The 5,551-nt window shown below is 37.0% G+C and overlaps 1 long non-coding RNA gene across 1 annotated transcript; it reads left to right on the forward strand.

The window, feature by feature from the left end:
* Positions 1-985: 985 nt before the first annotated feature.
* On the forward strand, positions 986-4,832 carry LOC114730211 (uncharacterized). The gene is made up of 3 exons (XR_003738819.1): positions 986-1,069; positions 2,516-2,694; positions 4,501-4,832. It is a non-coding gene; the product is annotated as an uncharacterized LOC114730211 (long non-coding RNA).
* Positions 4,833-5,551: the final 719 nt, after the last annotated feature.

Raw genomic sequence — 5,551 nt, forward strand, 5'->3', positions numbered from 1 at the left:
GCCAGGCCAGGCCAGGCTTTACCCTTAACAGGCCAGGCCTGTATTGAAGCCTGTTGGCCTGAGCCTGGCCTGTGGCCTGTGACAGGCCTTATATTCAGCCTAAGCCTGGCCTGTGTAAAAGCCTGGCCTGGCCTGAAGCCTATTAAGAAGCCTGTATTTTTTTTAAAATATTTTAAACATATTTAAATCAACTCAACATTATAATAACTCAATCCAAATTATATAAAATACAAACATAAAATTATCTAAAATATTTAAGTGAAAAATATTTAATATTCAAATGGTAGTATATTATTTTGTTGTTCATCTTTCAAATTATATTATTTAAGTGAAAAATATTTAATAACTTGAGGAGAAGATGTAGTTAAAATGGTCACAATACAAGGAATAAACAGAAATCAAATTCATAGAGGGGTTATTTCTATTGTCAACTGTTGGTGATGTACGTTAGAAAAACTAAGTAGTTTTGTATAGGTAAATAAAAGTCAAAAATGGCAAACACGAAATCATCATCGGGCAGTAGGATTTGAATGAATAACAAAGTGTATATTATAGAAATCATCATCCAAGGTATATTGAAGAGTAATCCAAACATGGTTTTATTCAGGATAAAAATGTGGTATTAGGCATATTAAAATATTAATCAAAACATGGTATTATTTAAAAAAATTTAATTATAAATTTATAATTATAATATTTTAAAAAATATATAACAGGCCCAGGCCGCCTAACAGGCTTATTAAAGAGCCTGAGCCTGGCCTTTTAAGAGAAACAGGCCTTTAAAAAGGCCTAAGCCTGTTTTAATTTGAAAATAGGCCAGGCCAGGCCAGGCCACTTATAGGCCAGACCACAGGCCCCTGACAGGCCGCCTGGCCTATTTCCACCCTTGTCTATAATCCAAATGACCCACTATCAAACCCGATCCGCCCGAGCCATCCGGGTCAGCTTCTGTGAGAGAACGTCAGCTCGACCTGCGCTAGACGGAGCGAATTAGTGAAGGGAGCGACAGAGCAACATCCATAGGCGGCTACACCGTCCCGACGACAAAGCGGCAAACGTTCACGGCAAGGTGAATTCTTCGCGTCCCTTTTTGTTCTGCGCCCTGAACTACTCGGCCTTTTCACTGTTTGTATTGAGGTTTTCTTTCCTCAAAGCGAACCTGGGCTGAGATTGCTAGTGAAATGAGGAAAAATTAATTTTTGGTTTGTAAAGGCTTAGTTTCCCGAATCACAAATTACAGTCACCCCTTTCAACTTTTACAAACCTTCTTGATCGTCCCCTTAGATTTTATTCCAAAATCTCGACTTTATGATTGTGCCTCTTGATCATCTACTCACATTCACCCCTTTCATGTCGTCCTCATTCCAAAATCTCTACTTACGTGCCTTGTTTTCAATTTCGTCAACTTTTACATGACTATCCTTCTGAAATTTAAATCACTTCTCATTTTTATTGTGCTGATGGTATTATAATTATGGAATACATTATTAAGCTTACAGATTATAACAAGTCAGAATATTCAGTACTTGCCTTTTTTCCCCCCTTTATTTGCCTGAATTAATTCGACAGGTCTTCTTTGAAATTATTGTGAAGATAAAATTGCCGTTTTTTTTTTTTTTTTTAGCCTTTCTCCCTTGTTCTTTCGCCACCACTGGTGTCTGCGCTGATCCCAGCTATCGGACTACTAGTGGCGGCACTGGGGCCGACCGCCAAATCGCCATCTGCGAAGCTAAAGCTTTCATCGGAGCTTCCATAAGATGTTCCAACTCTTGCTTGATTTTATCATCTAGGAAGTATGCTGGGGGCCGTTTTTCTTCTTCTTTTTTTTTTGGCCCCGCCCCCCGGGGGGGGGGGGATTGAGGAGTTGTAATTTACAACTCTTCCCGCAGTTTTTGGTTATCTTACAAGTTTCTTTTTTTTTTTTGGGGGGGGGGGGTCACAGCAAGAGTTGCAAGTTCTGGAGGGGAAGTTGAGTTATACAACCTGTGCTTTCGTTTTTTCCCCTTTGGTTCATGATTCATTTTCTCTTGACTGCTATTTATTTTATTCATTTGCTTGGCGATTGCTTTGCTGTTTTGGGGTGCATCTCTGAGTTTGTTCATTGCTTTGAAAGTCTAAAATAAAAATACTTCTCACACTTCCAATGGTTGAGTATGGACATAAGGACTTCAAGAGATGGGTTATTGTTAGTGGTTCTAGAGGCGGTAGCTCTCACAGGCAAAGAGAATGCATGTTTTTGAAACAATGCTTTCGGAAGAAAGTGACAGCAAAATATTTAGGAAGCGCATTATCTTGGGAATTTTTGATAAGTATTTACATATCTGGGGCTGGTAAATATGTGATTCTACCTCCTAAAGTTCATTGTTTTATGGAGTAGTGAATTTGTCATGCGTTAGAGAAGAAATGTAATTTATTGGTGATGCTGTATTGCCAAGTGTATGCCATGTTTTTATGATTTTGTTATGATTTACAAGTTCCCCAATTTAACATCTCAGCCTATTACACAACCTGGCAGAGAAGTGCACCTGAAAGTGACAAGAAAATGGCATTTATGAAGGGAGAGCCATTGGTTAGAAAACTTGCAGTGCTGTCCAAGTACGCAGTGCTACCAGGAGCCATGATAGCTGCACTGATATACTCTCCTCCTGATTATGCATCTTCCTCCGAGAAACATGCATCTGCTACAACCAAATAGTAAAACTCATTTTACCCATAATCCTGTTTGATTTCAACTTCTTTGCACATTGGCATTTGTTAACTTTTTTTTTTGGGGCATGTTTTCTGCGTAATTAATTTCAGTACATTGCAATTTACGTCCTGATTTATTTTTCCATTTTAATTGTAATTGACAATAATTTTTGGGATGCGGATTGAGAGGGACAAAAATAAATGTCATGTGAAGCTCTGAGTTCACTCTACAAGGTATATGGTGGCACTACCGACATGGAGTTAGATGTTGTTTTATGTTAAACTTTGTGCTTCCTTATGCCTTCATTATCTCATAGTATTCTTCTTCATGAAATTGCCGTCCAACGTAATGGATTAATTTCATAAACTCTTTTTCTCCATATGGATGTACTTCCGACATATGGATGAACCAGACTGCAATGGTTGCCAATGGTAGTAAATATGCTGCAGGAGTTAATCTCTATATTTATATCTCAATCAAGAGTAGGTCTTTAGGCAACGTGTGTCATAACCTTGGGCAATGATTTATGGTTGGGTCACGTTAGTCAATCTGATCTCATTGTAGTTGGTTTATGCTTTTGAGAGTGTGCGCGCCTTCCTTACCATCAAGTGAGCTTTCTTCCTCAGTCCTCAATTTGTCTGATTGTTATTTACTTTATCACTTTATAGTTGCCCTTATTCTGTTTGCTCCTCACTCACGTCATGAGAAATTTGTTGGGATTAATCGATGAAGTCTCAATTTCCTTGTGCCCTCACATGCATACTTGGATTGTTATTGAGGTTATGATTAAGTTTAGCTCCCCCTTTCCTCCGTCTTGAAAATTCTCCCCCATTCTCTCTTTCATCCCAAGCCCTTGCTTTATGTGATCATGCTATATCAGTGCTTTTTGAAAGTTAAGAATTAGGATGAGTTGTTGTATTTTATTGTCAAGAAATATGTGAATTCAGCATTATATAACAAGACTTTCCCACGGCAATTCCTATAGTGATGCAGGACCTCTGAGGGGAATGGAAGAAAGCTACAAAAAGATAATGGGAGTTTTTTTTGGGGGGGGGGTGAGGATTTTTAGAGATCCTGAGGTGAGAGTGGAGGGAAATGATAAAGTTATAGGGCTAGTCACCTGGTAAGCCTAGATTTTTAAGGTATGAATGTTATGCCCACTGAATTCCACTTGGATATTAAAGTTCTGTGCTTTTGGAAGTTTATCGGCATTTGACTATTGTGAACTACCAACAGATTCGTAGGCTCTGTAATATATTTTAAGCGGGGATTGATGGGATTTGAGAAGAAATAATTATGGTTTTATTATATTTCTAGAATATTTGAATTATCTGGATTTATTATCATTTTAGGATATATTTAGATTTATTGATATTTTAGTATTTTATTATTACGATTAGTTGTTGTTATTTTCATTTTCATGATTCTTTTAGTAGTAGATCTAGTTTTCATTCTACAGAAGACTAGACTTGGATATTGAATTTAGAAACGGTTATTTCCCTTCTTAGTTTCCCTCTTCTCTGCTCTCCCTTCTCTCTGACCTCATCCCTTCCCATTTCTCTCGTTCGTTTTACACCGGGGGTCGATACTGATGCTACCTCTAGTTCTAATTATAAGAGTTAGTTGACTAATTTAAGGAGATTAAGGAAGTAAGTTGAGTTAGTTATTTGTCCTAAATAGATGTTGCTTTCAACTTTCAAATTCAACAAGTATATACTTCATGTATCTCTCTGTTTGTGGGAGGATTTTAATGTAAGAGCTTTTGCACTTTTATTTTTCTAACAATTTATATGTTCATGATAATGGCACAGGGCTATCATGGTTGCCTGGTTATGCATGTTCGCGGGATCTTTTCCATTGAATGAATAAATATGTTATGTAATAATGGCGGTGGCTAAATATTTACAAGTCTTTCCATTGTAATAGGTTTGCGGAGAGAATTTGTTTCATCTGAGTTTGACCCATCAAACGTTTTATATATTGGGCTTCATGGAAAGTACAAGAAATGCAAGTGCTCCCGTCTATCAATTGTCGAGGGCCATATTGAATTGCTTATGACGTTGAATGGGCTGTCTTCCCGTTGGAAACAATTTATTTGAATTGGTTTGAGTGCTTTAATCTTCATGAATTTTGGATGCGGTAAGCCGGTGGGTCCAACTTCTATGTGTTGGGATAGGAATTAGGATGCGGCTACCTCCTTAACCTTTCTAGTTGGCATCACGTACCACTGAAAAATGCTATGTGGTTCTAAAATTTTAGTTTTATCAACTAATTAAATAACTTTCATGTATCAGTTATTATTATTGTACTGAAATTCCAATTGGTCACATAATTGGACGATGGACATCAATTAGTAAGCACTGTGCATTAAGTTTTAGTGTTAGAGGATTATATGAAAGTAACTAAAACGATTTATATTTGAGTAATCGAAATCATATTAACGAATATCTAAATCTCTATTGCCAGTAATACTACTGTGGATGTGGAATGCAGCAGATATGCAGAATTGAATAAACTTACAATCCATATGCGAAAAATTCTGACATTGCACTTTCCAAGGGATTTATGGTTTTTGTCTCGTGTATAATTTTTGACGCTCTTTGGCATTCCGCTCACAAATTTATCGCGTGTAAATTTTCACGAGTAAATGCTGGATCTCAACAAAAGTATGTAAACGACAACGACGACCTTCTGGAAGCAAAACTTCTTCGATTCTAGTTTTTTTTGTTTTAACCAGAAAATCAAGATTTTATTATCACGAAAAAAATCGGAAAAGTGATACATCACAACTTATTCAGAGTTAAACTGAAACAGTGCAAAACGAAGCAAAAAAAAAGAAGAAATTGTTTAAAACACAAAGGC

The sequence above is a fragment of the Neltuma alba genome, unplaced genomic scaffold, assembly GCF_004799145.2.
Source record: "Neltuma alba isolate B1F8T4 unplaced genomic scaffold, ASM479914v2 tig00012717_pilon, whole genome shotgun sequence".
Lineage (NCBI taxonomy): Eukaryota > Viridiplantae > Streptophyta > Magnoliopsida > Fabales > Fabaceae > Neltuma > Neltuma alba.